Genomic DNA, 16,936 nt, shown 5'->3' on the forward strand with positions numbered 1-16,936 from the left:
ATGCAGTTGGTAAGTCAGTTGCAGAGATGTGACTCAAATAGTAATCTTCTGTTTAAGATTTTATTTCACATTCACCATGCCTTTGGTAAACCTTTCCAAAGTTGACTACCATCACTCCCGAGTCTCATTCTTTATTCCCTTTTCACCCATTTAGACATCTGCCTTTGTGTCCTGAGATTTTTTTTTTTTAATCTAGTTTTGACTGTGTCCCCACTTTTGGTCATTCTTGTGGACACTATTTTTATGGTCAGACTTAATTTCTTCCATCTAAATCTGCATTTGCACTTGTTGTGTCCAAGATTGCGAATCTGAGAAACCACCAAGGAGCCGACACCGATGCAAGTGCACGAGGGTTTATTTGCAAGCTCGAGCTTGGGTCCAAGTATACCCGACACAGCGGAGCAGGGACTTTGACCCTGAAGTGGGTTACAGCTGGGTTTTTTATGGGCTGGTCTAGGGGATTTTCAGAAGGGGTGGAGGAATTTCTCAAGTTCTGTTTACATTCTGATATGGGGCTTTCAAGGGCATTGAGCTCTGTTCTCATTCTAAGATGGGACTCTACCAAGGGCATGGGCTCTGTTGTCTTTCTGATATGGGATTCCCTGCCCAGGACATTCTGCAGTTTTTCCTGTAAAGTTCAGCTCTTATTCACAGGGGTCTAAGATGGCTGTACTTGTGCTAATGCTAACCTTGAGGTGGAATGGCCTTGACTTTTCTCGGCCTCCACAGCACTCATTCCCCCAAGGTCTGGTCCTCCTCACTGGATGGAACTAGTTCCAGCTTCCAACTCTTCATTCCTCTGAGTAAATTAGATTACTTTAAAAAATAATAACAATTAGATGTTATAGTGTGTCCATTTTATGCACTAAACCTCTATTACTTCTCATCCTGACAACTCCAGGAACTCCAGGTAGAGTATAGAGAGACAATGATCATCAAACTGGGGTATGTGTATCCTACAAATCAGAAAGACTTCCAAGGGGAACATAAGCATGTATAGTTTTAAAGAAATCAATTCTCACATCTTGAGTGAATGGTTTCTGATTTTTTGTTTTTAACAAAAGTGAAGGAAAACTTAAGTTGATAGATCATTAAAATTATTTTTGATGACATGTAACTGTTTCTTGACATACAATTCAGAAGTAATTCCAAGAATTGAGTGGCATTGCTATAACAAAACTTCCTTTTCCGTCTACTTAATTATATATAAACAGGTTTATTGCTATCATAAAAACAAACACAAAAATAGAAATAGAATTAAAATGAAACTTTCTCCATTCGAACAATAGTTCATATTAATCCATGGATTCACGAACAAATTGAAAAAGCAAAAAATAAATAAATAAAAGCAAACAAAACAAAACAAACAAACAAACAAAAAAAACACAAAGCACAACCAGTTCATTGAAAAATAGATTTCCAATAAAATTTGCTTTTAATATGTAATAATTACTTATCAAAATTTCAATATATGTATTTTAAAAAGAGGTATGTGCAAGGATGATCAACAAATGACTTTCATACATAAATCACAGTAGAAAACAACTTTGAGGAAGCAGTGAAAGAGAAATAGGAATCCAAAAAAAAAAAAAAGGGAAGATTTCCATTCATTATAGACTTGTTCATGTATTTTAAAAATAGATAATGTGGATATATACTCACTTTTAATTTTAAATTCCACTGGATAAATCTTAAAAAGTGATGTACCTCTTTTTCTTGGTCCTTGATTGAACCCAAATTGAAGTTGTAAGATGCTAGTCTGGTCTCAAAATGGAGGTAAACCCTCTACTTACTGGCTCCCAGCTAGGCTCCAGCTGCCACCACAGGATAAGGAACCAGAGTAATCATAAAAGTCTCTATTGTTGGTAAGACGTTTGAAACTACAGATAATAGTTTGAGAGATGAGGCACACACATCCACTGTGTGATGAGACCTCCAACCAAAATGTTCCAGGGGCTTTGGTTTTGTGGCTCACTCTGATATTAAAGGGGTGAATACCGCCATGTGTCTAGAGCAAGTCAATGGGCAGGTAGTGGAACCAAAGAAATTATTTCCAGAGAGGATTCCGTAATGGCTGGTGCCCATCTCACAGTGAAGAAAAATTTTTGTTGGTGGTATTAAGGAAGCTACAGAAGATTATAATCTGACAGACTATTTTGAAAAGTTTGGTAAGATTGAAACCACAGAAGCCATGGAAGACAAGCAGAGTGGAAGGAAAAGAGGATTTGCTTTTGCAATTTTTGATTACATAGTTGATACAATTGTTGTTCAGAAATAGTGCACTGTTGGGCAGCCCGGGTGGCTCAGCGGTTTAGTGCCACCTTCAACCTGGGGCCTGATCCTGGAGACCTGGGGATCAAGTCCCGCATTGAGCTCCCTTCATGGAGCCTGCTTCTCCCTCTGCCTGTGTCTCTGACTCTGTGTCTCTTATGAATAAATAAATAAAATCTTTAACAACAACAACAACAAAAGAAATAGTGCACTGTTAATGGGCCTAATCATGAAGAGAGGGCCTTGCTCTCTCTCTTTTTTTCTTTTGGCTCTTAAGCGATTTATTTTCTTGCTCCTTATATCCCCCTAAATTAATTCGTTTTTTTTTTTTAAGTCTTTCATTCTTTTTTTTTAACATTTTATTTATTTATTCATGAGACACACACAGAGAGAGAGAGAGAGAGAGAGAGGCAGAGACACAGGCAGAGCGAGGAGCAGGCTCCATGCAGGGAGCCTGACGTGGGACTCGATCCCGGGTCTCCAGGATCAGGCCCCAGGTTGAAGGTGGCACTAAACCGCTGAGCCACCTGGGCTGCCCCCCCAAATTAATTCTGTGATTAGTTCTCACCATGCCTTCCATGAAGACTCAAGCAGTTCCCATGGCTTTTCTAGTCACAGGAAAAGTCTCTATCTAAACTGTAAGTGCAGTCTGCTGGATCACAAAGAGGTCATGAGGGGAGGTCTGGCAACTTTATGTGCTGTGGGGGGACTTCTGCTGGAGTAGAGGGCATTTTGCCTGTGGTGGTAACTTCAGTGGAAGAAGGGGCTATGGTGCTGGAGGTGGTGGGAGCACAGATCATTATAAATGATGTAAAGGTGGACATAGAGGATTTGGAGGTGATGGTGGCAATAAGGGTAGATGTGGTCCTCGTTATAGTAAGGTATGGGGTGATGAAACAGGATGTGCAAACCCAGGTAAAGGATACGGAACTATAATGTTTTTGGAAATTATAGTGGACAACAACAATTAAATTATGGGCCAGTGAAGGGGTACAGTTAGCGAGGAAGCTCAGGCAGTCCTATGGTGGTGGTTATAAATATGGTGATTGGGGATCCCTGGGTGGCGCAGCGGTTTGGCGCCTGCCTTTGGCCCAGGGCGCGATCCTGGAGACCCGGGATCGAATCCCACATCAGGCTCCCGGTGCATGGAGCCTGCTTCTCCCTCTGCCTATGTCTCTGCCTCTCTCTCTCTCTCTGTGACTATCATAAATAAATAAAAAATTAAAAAATAAATAAATAAATAAATAAATAAATAAATAAATAAATAAATATGGTGATTGGAGTGGTGGATTTGGTAATAGAATATTCTAAAACCTCATCAGATAAGGGCTACAGTGTTTAGCAAAAGAGAGAATGAAGAGTTGTCAGGAAAGTTACAGGCTACTTTGAGTCAGTTGTCTCAAACGCATTCGAGGAACTACAGAAAATCTGCCATAAAAGGAAAGATGACCACCCATAGCCAGAAAAGCTACTTAGATAGGAAACTTAAACTTAATAGCTTAAATAAGAAACTTTTTATCAGGTCCGCCATAGCGATGGTTTGCAAAAAGTGCAATTAATGATTAACGCAGTGTCGGTCCATTAGATGTGCCTTCCAGAGGTTTTTTTTTATATGTCATAGATTTTCCTATTTGTTAAATTGCATCATGCATATTGCCCTTATTTGTAAATCGTGCTAGTGGTAGAGGAATAAAACACTAAGGAATTTTTAACTGACCCCCTCCCAAGATAATGCCCTCTTTTAAAAATGTCAATATTTATAATACCTGGGAAATCATGGCCTTTGCAATTACTTAAATTAATAATGAAAAATTCTAGTTGTCAACATAAGAGTTACAAGGTGAGCCAAAACACTGGAAGACCACAGGTAGAGAGGAAAGAGTGCAGGCTTTGTGAGTGTCAGTTGTGTGTCCTTGAGCAAGTGACTTCAGCTCTCTAAGTTCAATTTCCTCCCCTGTGTGCATGCTATTGTTAAGATGGATTTAATAATAATAATATATTAATAACTATTAATAATTATTAATAATCCCAGGGAGGATTAAGCCAGATAAGACACATAAAAGAGCCTGAAACATGGTAAGTGAGTACTCAATAAACATAGCTTCTTTGCTCCTTAGTCAGTGCTGCAAGAAGGTATTGATTGATTCATTCAAAAGTTATTTTTAGCACCCATGTATCAGTTGCTATTCTAGGACCTGGAGATAAAGGGTGAATAAGGCAAACAAGGGCCCTAGGACATGGATAAGAGTGGATTTGAGGGGATCCCTGGGTGGCGCAGCGGTTTAGCGCCTGCCTTTGGCCCAGGGCGCGATCCTGGAGACCCGGGATCGAATCCTACATTGGGCTCCCGGTGCATGGAGCCTGCTTCTCCCTCTGCCTGTGTCTCTGCCTCTCTCTCTCTCTCTCTCTCTCTCTCTCTGTGACTATCATAAATTAATTAATTAATTAAATTAAAAAAAAGAGTGGATTTGAATCTGCCCTTTGCTAGCTGCCCAATCATTGACAGCTCACTTCACGTGTCTCTGTACCACGATCTGTAAAACAGTACCTTGAAGGGTCTGCGTATCGAATTGTAAAGGAGTTGGCAAGGTACCTGGCACATGGTAAGCACTTAGTAAATGTTAGCTGTTAATGTTGTTCTTCATGAAGCTTAGGGTCTGATGTGGAGAAGGGGGAGAGCATATTTGTCAGTGTTATACAGGTGAAGACACCGAGGTTCAGAAAGGTTAAGCAAACCATCTAAGTCAAATAGACAGTAGGGGTCGAGGTGAGACTTCGTCCTCTGTTCCATTTGACTTCAGAGCCTACACAATTTCTGTCAAGCCGGACGGACTCTTTCATGACATGGCTTCTCTAGGACATTGCTTGCTACAAAATTCTATTGGCAGGGAAAGGAATTTTAGTTTTCAGTTGGAGGACTTAGAAAAATCCAAAGCACAATTTATAAGCCTCCTTTATTATCTTGGGTCCATTGGCTACAAAGCCTAGCTTCTGTCCCTTTGGGTAAAACAGACCATCCCTCAATCCATCAAACAAGTCATCTGGAAGGAACTCAGCATGAGAGTCAGGAAACACACATTCCAGAGAGGTGATTGCCTTACATTCAATAATAGTATCAACTGGCCGTTTGTTTACGTTCTGAAATGGTGCCATGTTCCAGGCACTTTCCTGCATGAGGAAGGTACCAGGTCAAACACAGCAGTCTCTGACTCTTCAGTTAGTGGAGTCCCACACAAAAAACCGGAAACCCTAGCACGAGGTGCTATAGCCTACAATAAGGATGATGAGAAAAACCAGCCGTAGGACTCCTGAGAAGCAAGCAAGCGATTCACTAGCTACAAGGGCCAGGTGAGAAGAATAATACTCTGGAGCCTGAACCAGGTTCTGGAAATCTGAGAGGGAAGACAGTTAGATGGAAGGGGCTGGAACACACTCCAGGAAGGAATTCTGTGGTGAGGCAGGAGGGTGGAGCTCCATGAGGGCAAGGACTTCCCTTATCCACTCTGATGCCTTAAAAGGCAGAAAACACTTAATGGTATGCATTCATTACTTCCTGGCTAGTTGAATGCTGAAATCCTGTCTCTACTCTGAGAGATTCTGACTCAGTCCATCTGGGATAGGGTGTGTTTTAACAACTCCTAGGTGATTCTAATGTACTTTGGGGTTTGGTACCACTGGACTGAATGAATGACCTGAACCAATGGAGAGGAGAAAATTTAGAGTTTCCTGTGGGTCAGAAGCCATACTCTTTGAAAACAGCTTGGATGAAAGTGCTATGGTACTTTCCTATTTTATAGAAGGGGAAAATGTAGGCTGCCAAAGATTAAAATTGGCGTATGGTCAAATTAATAGTAGAATCTACCTAGATGAGTATGTAGGTGGGTATAAAACTTTTTTTCAATTTAGATACATTTCAAATTTTTTTCTTAAGAAAATGTTGAGAAAAATTAGCTTGAGCCAGAGATAAAACATGCTGATTGAGTCTCAATGAGAAATTGGTAGAAAACTCAGTGTCATTTAGTCTGGCATTCTATGAAGAGGCAGAGAGGAGAAGCCGAGGCCTTCTAGGTAGAAAGGGAAGGGGTGCTGGGGTGTTGTTGGTCTTCTTGGCTGGGCCAGAAGAAGAGGGCTCTGCTGAAAGAGGCCAGGATGTCATATCAATTGGGTTCAGGTGACCCCGGGTAATTGATGTGGTGTTGCTACACCTTAGATTCCTTATTGGTAAAGAAGAGTCACATGAATAATGGTATTTAAGTACGAAACTCACAGAGCTGTTGTGAGGATCAAATGGTATAAATGGTATAAGTCAGATGGTTTTCAAAGACAGATGCAGAGCCTTTGTGAGAGATACAGTAGTTCAGATCATTTTAAGGGAATCAGTTTCCAGATCTTGATTTCTTTTTTTTTTTTTTTTAAATTTTTATTTATTTGTGATAGTCACAGAGAGAGAGAGAGAATGAGGCAGAGACACAGGCAGAGGGAGAAGCAGGCTCCATGCACCGGGAGCCCGACGTGGGATTCGATCCCGGGTCTCCAGGATCGCGCCCTGGGCCAAAGGCAGGCGCCAAACCGCTGCACCACCCAGGGATCCCTAGATCTTGATTTCTTATGTGATTCTGCTACAAGGGATTTCTCTGAGGAAATGCTGAGTGTTGAGATGTTACACTAGTTTCCCTTTCTCAACTCCTTTTCATGATCCCCTTTATCTCCTTTGAGAAAATAAAAAGGTATACTTGCTCCTCATCTAATATATCTTGCACTGGGTGTAAAGCCCCTCAGGGCCTCACAGAGACCTTTCAAAGTACCGAGGTAGGCTACTCTTCTAATCCAGGCAGTGTTTCCCCCAAAGCAGGGCTTGTGTTTTTTCTTGACTTACCCACATCCTGTGAAGAATGAAAGGTGGCATCTGGAATGGACTCTTTTGGCCCCTGTTGGCATTTTTTTGTTTTTGTTTGTTGTTGATGATGATGATTTTTATTTATTTGAGAGAGAGAGAGAGAGAGAGAGAGAGAAAGAGCACCTGCATAAGCAGGGGGGGTAGAGAGGAAGAGCAGACCCACTGCTGAGCAGGGAGCCAGGTGAGGGGCTTGATCCCAGGACCTTGAGATCATGACCTGAGCTGAAGGCAGATGCTTAACCGACTGAGCCACCCAGGTGCCCCTGTTGGGATGTTTTGAATCTAGCTCCACTGTAGAATAAGTAGGGTATCATGACAATTTTTATTCAACAACCTCAGCCTTTCCATCCTCTGACTACTGTCAAAGAATCTGTCACACTTCTGACTGAGAGTCTTCTGACAACAAACAGGGACACCTGGGTCGCTCAGTGATTAAGCGTCTGCCTTTGGCTCAGGGTGTGATCCCAGAGTCCCGGGATCGAGTCCCATATCTGGCTCCCTGCATGGAGCCTGCTTCTGCCTATGTCTCTATGTCTCTCATGAATAAATAAATAAAATCTTAAAAAAAAAATACAACAAACAAAAGAGGGGGCAGGTTGATAAAAAAATATCAAACAGAATGGTCCTTTATATTCTTTATTTTATTCAGGAACAAATTCTCAGCAAGGTTCTTTTCTCTCTATCTCTTTGAATTCAGAAGTGAACTGGTTGTCATGGGGATGTGTCTTAACATGTTTGTTTGAATAGAAAACATGTAGTCAGATCTTTTGTGACAGAGAAAATCTGATTTGGTCGGTTGGTTTGACAGTGAAGGGTGACTTTGCTAGTTAGGTGGTAGATGGGTATTTTCCATAAATCAAATGAGCTAAAAATACTGCGCCAAGGTTTTTGAATAAAATATATTTAAATCACATGATTTAAGAGAGAAGAATTCCTTGTGAAAATTTTTATTACTCAAGGTACTTTTTTTTTTCTCAAGGTACTTTTTTTTTTCCTAAAGATTTATTTTTATTTATGATAGACATAGAGAGAGAGAGAGAGGCAGAGACACAGGCAGAGGGAGAAGCAGGCTCCATGCTGGGAGCCCGACGCGGGACTCGATCCCGGGACTCCAGGGTCGCACCCTGGGCCAAAGGCAGGCGCAAAACCACTGAGCCACCCAGGGATCCCCTACTCAAGGTCCTTTGAAATTAATAGTATCTTTTCTAATCCTTTCTGTACATGTCAAGTTAATTAAAATGCCTCTAGATGGAAATGTAACAGATATGATTTTAATAATCATTTGACAATTCTTGAGAAAGGCTTTTTAAGATTTTATTTATTTATTTGAGAGAGAGAGCATAAGCAGGAAGGAGGGGCAGAGGGAGAAGGAGAAGCAGACTCCCCACTGAGTGTGGTGCCCATTGCAGGGCTTGATCCCAGAACCCTGAGATTTGACCTGAGCTGAAGACAGACACTTAACCAACTGAGCCACCTAGGCACCCTGAGAAAGCTTTTTTGATAAACTTTTCAGAAATCCAGAAAGTGAATGGGTCTCATGCCCTAGTAAATGCATTTGCAAGTCAGGTGCTTTATAATTCTTTGCTTGCAACAGAATTGAGGGAAAAATCAAGTGTCAGCCAATGGATGATTTAAAAAAATACATTTTAATGATAGATGACTCTGTGGTCTTTGGAATATAACTTGGAAGGAGTTCAAATAAATGAATGATGTTGCTGCAGCAAAACTCCCTCAATTCCCATCCTCTGATTTTTGTGAACAAGGTTTCTCAACGTTTACATCTATAAAAACAGAAAATAGAAATTAATGCTGAATTCTGTTTAGCAATAACATCTATTTGATTATTTTATTTTTTTGAGTTATGAACTAGTTTTTTAAATTATAATTCATCTTAGTAAAAGTGATTTATAATAAAATATTTTTATTTCATAATTTTGTTCAAAATTAGTGATACGTTGGTCATTTTGATTAGTGGTATATGACTAATAATTATAATGATAACTTAATTCCTATAATTGAGTTCTTTTAAAAAGTTAAAAATTATATGAAATTATCAAAATTCATTTCCATCTGTATATTTTTGCCGCCAAATATACTAGGGTAATCGAGAAAACACTTACAAAAATGAAAACATATCACCTCACAATAAAATTGAGGGGAAATGGGATGGGTATGTAAGTTTGAGTTGCAAAAGAATTGACGTAAAACTTTGACTAAGTAGAAGAGCTTGTACGTGTAATTTTCAAGAGGATGATCCTGGTTATTGATCTGCTATGGTATTTAAATTCCAATACATTTATTTATTTATTTTCAAACATTTTATTTATCTATTCATGAGAGACACAGAGAGAGAGGCAGAGACACAGAGAGAGAGAGAGAGAGAGATGCAAGCTCCTCACAGGGAGCCTGATGTGAGACTTGATCCCTGTACCGGGATCATGCCCTGAGCCAAAGGCAGGGCTGAGCCACCCAGATATCCCAAATTCCAATACATTTAAAAGTGGGATACAAGTTTTGTTTTAAAACTTTAGCCTTATAATATGTCTGGAAATTACACTCTGTATCACATTTGCATTTATGATGTATAATTTTAATAGTCGATGTCAAAATGTATTATTGGCTCAGTGGTTGAGTGTCTGCCTTTGACTCAGATCGTGATGCTGGGGTACCAGGGTTAAGTCCCACAGCAGGCTCCCTACAGGGAGCCTGCTTCTCCCTTTCCCTGTGTCTCTGCCTCTCTCTCTGTCTTTCATGAATAAATAAAATATTTTTTAAACATGTATTAGGATTACATGTTTCAAAATGACTTAGGGGATATTGGGACACAAAGGTTCAAGGGCCCCTGATATGATATATGTGAAAAGAATCCCTCATCCATTCTTCCTCCTCCTCCTGTGTTTCCTGGCCCAGTGAGGGGGTGCCACTTATCCTTAGTCATAAAACCTAAGCTTTTCTCTCTTCCCCTACATCTGAACAATTTATGCTATTTCTTAGATAATTCTTAGTCATCTCTTCTATCTCCCCTGCCACTGTCTCTCCTAGAATATTGTTGACATCTTCTTAATTAGTTTGCCTGACATCAGACTCAATCCATTCTACTGGGGTGTCAGCAAGCAGGACAAATTTATCTTACTAAAATTCAAAATCAATTATGTCACTCTTGTGTAACTCAGTGATTTTCCATTCCCTTAAAATAAAATCTAACTCATTAGGATTGTAGAGAAATCTTCTGTGATCTGACTCCTGCCACTTCTCTTGCCTTTTCTATCCTTACTTCTTTATTCCCTAACTACTAGTAATTCTGGATCTTCTCTATCACATGTCCTTGATGTCATTCCCTTTGCCTGGGACACACCTTTGTGCTTTTGTCCCCTTAGTTATGCATCCTCCAAACCTAACTTCAAGAATTATTAGTCTTGGGGCACCTGGGTGGCTGGGTTGGTGAAGCATCTGACTTTGGCTCAGGTCATGATTTCAGGGTCCTGGAATTCAAGCCCGGCCTCAGGCTCCTCACTCAGTGGAAAGTCTGCTTGTCCCTCTGCCCCTCCCCCTTCCTCTCCTCTACTTGTGTGTGAGCTCTCTCTCTCTCAAATAAAGAAGTAAAAAAATATATTTTTAAAAATATTTTATTTGTCCATTCATGAGAGACACAAAGAGAGAGAGGCAGAGACACTGGCAGAGGGAGAAGCAGGCTCCATGGAGGGAACCTGACGCGGGACTCGATCCTGGGTCTTAAGGATCACACCCCTGGCTGAAGGCAGCGCCAAACCGCTGAGCCACCTGGGCTGCCCAATAAAAATCTTTAATAAAAAAAGAATTATTAGTCTCTTTGGATAGGTTTCCTTGTCTCGCTCAGATGTAAGTGATTTCTTAATCACCTTTCTTTTTTTTTCCTTTTTTTTTTTTTTTTTTAAGATTTTATTTATTTACTTATTCATGAGAGACACAGGCAGAGGGAGAAGTAGGTTCCCTGCAGGGAACCTAATGTGGGACTCCATCCTAGGACCCCTGGATCACACCCTGAGCCGAAGGCAGATGCTCAACCACTGAGCCACCCAGGTGCCCCTTCTCTTATGTTTTTATCCAATGTTTACCACATGCTGGGCACTCTGCTAGTATAGCAGAGCTGTTGGTCCTCACCCATTGCCCCTTAGCCCTTCTGTGAGATCACCTGCAGAGAATTCCTATTTGTGCAGATGGCTTCTTGTGTCTTTCTGCTTGAGGGATCCCTCCAGACTAATGTTCCAGGACAATTCTGAGGTGTGTTCCACACAGCCATTTAGAGGGCCTCTGTGAGAATGAGCTCCATTTGCCCACAGAGGTGACGTCCTCATCCATATGTACTCTGTTGGCTTTCCATCCTTTCCTTTTTTCACTTTTCTTCTCCCTCACCATGCTTTCGAGGATACCTCTCCAAGAAACCCAATTGCATCCAATTCCTTTTCTCAGGATCTGGGAGAGTCCCAAGCTTAGAAAGCCAGATTCCAGGAATACAATGGTCAGCTTTCATATACACCTTCATATTATTTTGCATGAAAATAGTGATGTAATCTGAACAAGGACAGAGATTTTTGTCTGTGATATATCACAGATTTTATTCACTGATGCATCTCAAACATCGAGAATAGTGTTGAATCATAGTGTTGAATGCATAGTAGGGATAATAAGTATTTGTTGAGTGCTTACTATGTGCTTGATGAATGACTTTTTTTTCAGAAAGCATTTAATCACCAAGAAACCTTATGAAATAAATATTATTATTATTCTTCCCCCTTGTAGCTATGAGAGCCCTGAAGCTAACAAATGGATCCACATCAACCGGCTTGTAAATGGTAGGCACCAGTTCCTAATTAAGGTCCCTTTAACAGTAGAACTCACTCTTTCAATTTTTGGGGGTTTGTTTTGTTTTATTTTTGTTGTTTTTATATGTCGACTCCTTCATTAAGCTTAACATTTCTTTTTTTTTTTTTTTAAGATTTTATTTATTTATTCATGAGAGACACAGAGAGAGGCAGAGACATAGGCAGAGGGAGAAGCAGGCTCCATGCATGGAGCTTGATGTGGGACTCGATCCTGGGACTCCAGGATCATGCTCTGGGCCAAAGGTAGGCACCAAATTGCTGAGCCACCCAGGCGCCCTAAGCTTAACATTTCCTAAAGGTGGGGACCCTGTTCAAATCTGTATATCTGGGGATCCCTGGGTGGCTCAAGGGTTTGGTGTCTGCCTTTGGCCCGGGGAATGATCCTGGAGTCCCAGGATCAAGTCCCGCATCGGGCTCCCTGCATAGAGCCTGCTTCTCCCTCTGCCTGTGTCTCTGCCTCTCTCTCTGTCTCTCTCATGAATGAATAAATAAAATCTTTTTTAAAAAAATCTGTATCTCTCACACCTAGCTTAGAACCTGGAATATAGTAGGAACTCAGTAATGTATGTTGAATGAATAAAGTGAAACCTGGCTTATTTATATATACTTATACATTTTTTTAAAAGATTTTTATTCATGAGAGATAGAGAGAGAGAGCGAGAGAGAGGCAGAGACAGAGGCAGAGGGAGAAGCAGGATCCATGCAGGGAGTCCAATGTGGGACTCTATCCTGGGACTGGATCCTGGGACTGGATCCTGGGACTCCAGGACCAAGCTCTGGACTGAAGGCAGGTGCTAAACTGCTGAGCCACCCAGGGATCCCCTACATATAATTATGTTAAGGAAGAAAGGACAGTGATGTTTTCTGGAGTAAGTTAAAGAAAAACCTCAAATATAGCATGATACAAATCATTCTTCAGATGCTCCCAATTAAAATTCCTTCAAGATTTTGGCTCCAACAACCAACTCAACTCAACTCATACTTGATTTGACTAGTTTTTGGAGAGGTCTTCCTGTTGAATTCTCCTTCATCTGAGAACATAACTCATATGTCTTTCTTTCTTTCCTTTAAATGGTTCCTAAACCTCTGAACCTGAATTCCTTGAATCTGATACTCTGTAAGCCAATGAAAATAGGGTTTCTTTTAAACACCATTGTGTTATCCCAGCTGATTCAGTGCTTGGCATGGAGTAGGCACTCTATAAATACTGTTAAATGAATGAATGAAGCCAAATTAGAGAGTAGGAACTGTCTAGTTTCTAGTGATTATCCATAAACAATCATGAGAAATATCTTCAGAGTTTTATGTCAGTATGAAGTAATGCTTACTGGGTTTGCCAAAAAAGCAACAATTTCAATTTTAGAATATATGAAATTTTAGCAAAAATAATTGTGGTCTTTCAACCACAATGTGAAAATTTGTAACTTTAAAATTTTTCTATGCTGGGACGCCTGGGTGGCTCAATCAGTTAAGCATCTAACTCTTGATTTTGCTCAGGTGATGATCTCAGGGTCATGAGACGGAACCCCATGTCGGGCTCCACATTCAATGGGGAGGTTGCTTGAGGTTCTTTCCCTCTGTACCCACCCCCATGCATGTGCATGTGTGTGCACTTTCTCTTTCCCTCTCAAGTAAATAAATAGATCTTTAAAAAAAAAAGATGACTTAAAATTTTTCTATAACTAAAATTCATATTTATTATGAGCCTGTGTCAGGATGCCTTAACTGCAAGCAATAGAAAATCCAACTCACTCTGGCTTAAATAATAAAGAGTTTATTGGCTAATATGTAAGAGGAAGTCCAAAAGTAGGGAAGAATTCAGGGTTGGTATAGAGGCTAACTTATGTCATCAAGGACCAAATTTCTTTTTATCTTTCTGTTCTACCATTCACACTGTTGTCTTCAAACTAATGCTCGTCCTCCTCATGATTGAAAGGTGGCCATTAAAAACAATTAGGCTAAAAGACATCTTGTTTGAAAAGAACAGTTGATTGATTCCCATTGGTTACTCTGAACCTTCCCAGAAACTTCTATGCAAGTGCTTTTTCATAATTGCTCAGATCTGGGTCACATATCCATTCCTGAATTAATTAATAGCAAGGAGTAATTGAAATACTCTTGGACCAATCAGGTACATCACTGAAGTCAAGCTCATTTCCTCAAGCTTCATTTCTGGTACTCACTGAAAGAGAAGGAACAGATGCTGAGGCGCCAACCACAATGTTCAACTCAAAACATAAATTTTAGTAGGTGGTAAAAACTTCATTTCAGTCAATTCAATGTCTCTAATGCTTTGCCCCAGTTTTGGTGGAGAGTGGGATTTTGAAAGTGCCGTAACTTTGAGGAAGTGTCCTGGTCTGCTTGTCACCCATCCACAGCGGCATTCACTGAAACATCATTGTTTACATCTGGTTTGCAGTCACAGGAGACCTGTCTCTCTCTCTCTCTCTCTCTCTCTCTCTCTCTCTCCTCCTCCTCCTCCTCATGCCACTCTTTTGAGAAAATGGAATTATTCTGCTAAGGCACCTGGGGAATCATGTGGGATTTTTTTCATGTCCATCTGTCAGGGATTTTAAACTCAAATGCCTTTATTATTTTTATAATACATGTATTTTTTGTAACGATTTTATTTATTTATTTGAGAGAAAGAGAGCACAAGTTGGGGGAGAGGGGCCAGAGGCAGAGGGAGAGGCAGACACCCCACCAAGCAGGGAGCCTGAACAAGAGACTGCTTATCAGATTACATCTGGAATGCCTTATGCATCCCTACGTATGTCACCTTAGAAGGAACATATGCATCCAAAGAATACCCAGTATGTGAAGGGATTCTGAATAATTTTATATGAATATAGTCAATAAGACTTCCGTATCATTTAGCATCAAAGGTTGATGACGTAAGAGTCAAGATAGGTTCACTTATGCTGGGAAAATAACTGACCTCAGCAATCTTGGTGGCTTACCACAATAAAAATTTATTTTTTGCTCACATCATGTATCTATCATGGTTCAGTCTTTTGTAGGGAGGTGATGTCATCTTTACCTTGGGTTTGAAAACCATTTGCTGGCCATTGTGCAAAGAAAAAAGGGACAATGGGAACCCTAGCTCTTAAAATTTGTTTTCATTTGCCAAAGTAAGTCATGTGGCTACTCCTGAGATAACAGGATGGGGAGGGCTGTTTCATGAAGGGAAATCAGAACATTTCATGGACAGAAATATAATCTATGTGGAAAATCCCATCATCCTGTTTGGGGATTCTCTGTGGCTTATCTGAGCTCCCAAGAATTTGCATACTACAAAATGAGATCTAGTAGATGGCATGGTAATATTCAGTACATATTAGCTATTATCATTATTGTTATATTCCATTAAGAAGGGAAACATCTATCCATATGTTTGCTCTCTATAAATCTTTTGAGGATGAACAAGAGAACTGTCTAGTGTTTCTTACTTAAGCAACAAAAGACACACTGGTATGTTAGTCTTTAGCAAGATACTATATTACTAAAGGAATAGCTGAGAAATTCAGAATATTTAGCATAATGAAGAGAAATTTCAGGGTGCGTGGCTGGCTCAGTTGGTAGAGCATGTGGCTCTTGGCCTCGGGATCATGATTTCAAGTCCCACATTTGGCATAGAGATTGCTTAAATAAGTAAACTTAAAAAAATTTTTTTTAAAGATTTTATTTATTTATTCATCACACACACACATACACACAGAGGCAGAGACACAGGCAGAGGGAGAAGCAGTTCTCCTCACAGGGAGCCCAGTGTGGGACTCAGTCCCAGGACCCCGGGATCATGCCCTGAGCCAAAGGCAGATGCTCAACCACTGAGCCACCCAGGCATCCCTAAACCTTTAAAAATTCTTAAAAAAAAAAAAAAAAAAAGGAGAGAGAGAGAGAGAAGCTTCAGATAGAACAAGACAGTTTTTTTTTTTTAACATATGAAAATCTATACAAAAACATTACACACACATAACATGAGGGTAGCCCTGGTAGTAGGATAAATTTGTCTGGCAAAGCATAAGGTTGAATTCTTCCAAGAACCTGCCTTTAGTGACATGAAGCACATTGTTCTTTGTGGGGGTTGAAGAAACGATAATGATGACATTTACACCTATATGTTTACCACATGCCAAATGTTGTTCCACGCCTTTGTATATACCAACTCATGTATACACGACAATCCTATGAGATAGAAACTGCTACTATTCCCATTTTTCAGGTGGAAAAAATGAAGCACAGATTAAGGAACTGCTTATAGTCACACACTTGGTAAGCAGTTGAGCTAAGGACTGAACTTGTCAATCTCTCTCTCTATAGAGTCCATCCTCTTAACTCTTGTGCTAAATTGCCTTTCCATACTTAGAATTCACATGGAAACCCTCATTTAGTCCATCTGTCTTACAAGTGGTCAGCGTGGTTCTGACCTTTGTTTCTCCTCTGGGTTCTGTGCAACTCTCCAAGACACATCTTTTAAATTTTACTCTCTTCCTACCTTTTTGGTTTGTCTCCCAGGATGACTTGTCCATAGTGATCTCTCAGACAAGTGGAGTCTATGATCTGGGTTGGGGATCTGGGAGCCACGTTTGGGACTGGTGTGGTAGAGAGGTGGTGGTAGCGGCAGGCGAGGACAGTTGGAACTTGACCCTAGAGTTGGCAGGCTGGCATGTGGCCATGGTGAAGAACAAAGTGGGAATGCCATTTGAGAACCAGATCAACAGTGAGCCAAGTGTCAGGTCAAACGGGTCTGGCAGCAAGACCAAAATCTGGGACACGGCAATGATTTGGCAACAGGTTGCTGGATGAACTGACAGATGAACTGGCAGGTTCAGGAAGGGAAGATGTAAGTTAAAACCGGTGAGACTCCTGAGAGGGAAATCCTAGTGGAAAGAGCCTTTCATAG

The sequence above is a fragment of the Canis aureus genome, chromosome 3, assembly GCF_053574225.1.
Source record: "Canis aureus isolate CA01 chromosome 3, VMU_Caureus_v.1.0, whole genome shotgun sequence".
Lineage (NCBI taxonomy): Eukaryota > Metazoa > Chordata > Mammalia > Carnivora > Canidae > Canis > Canis aureus.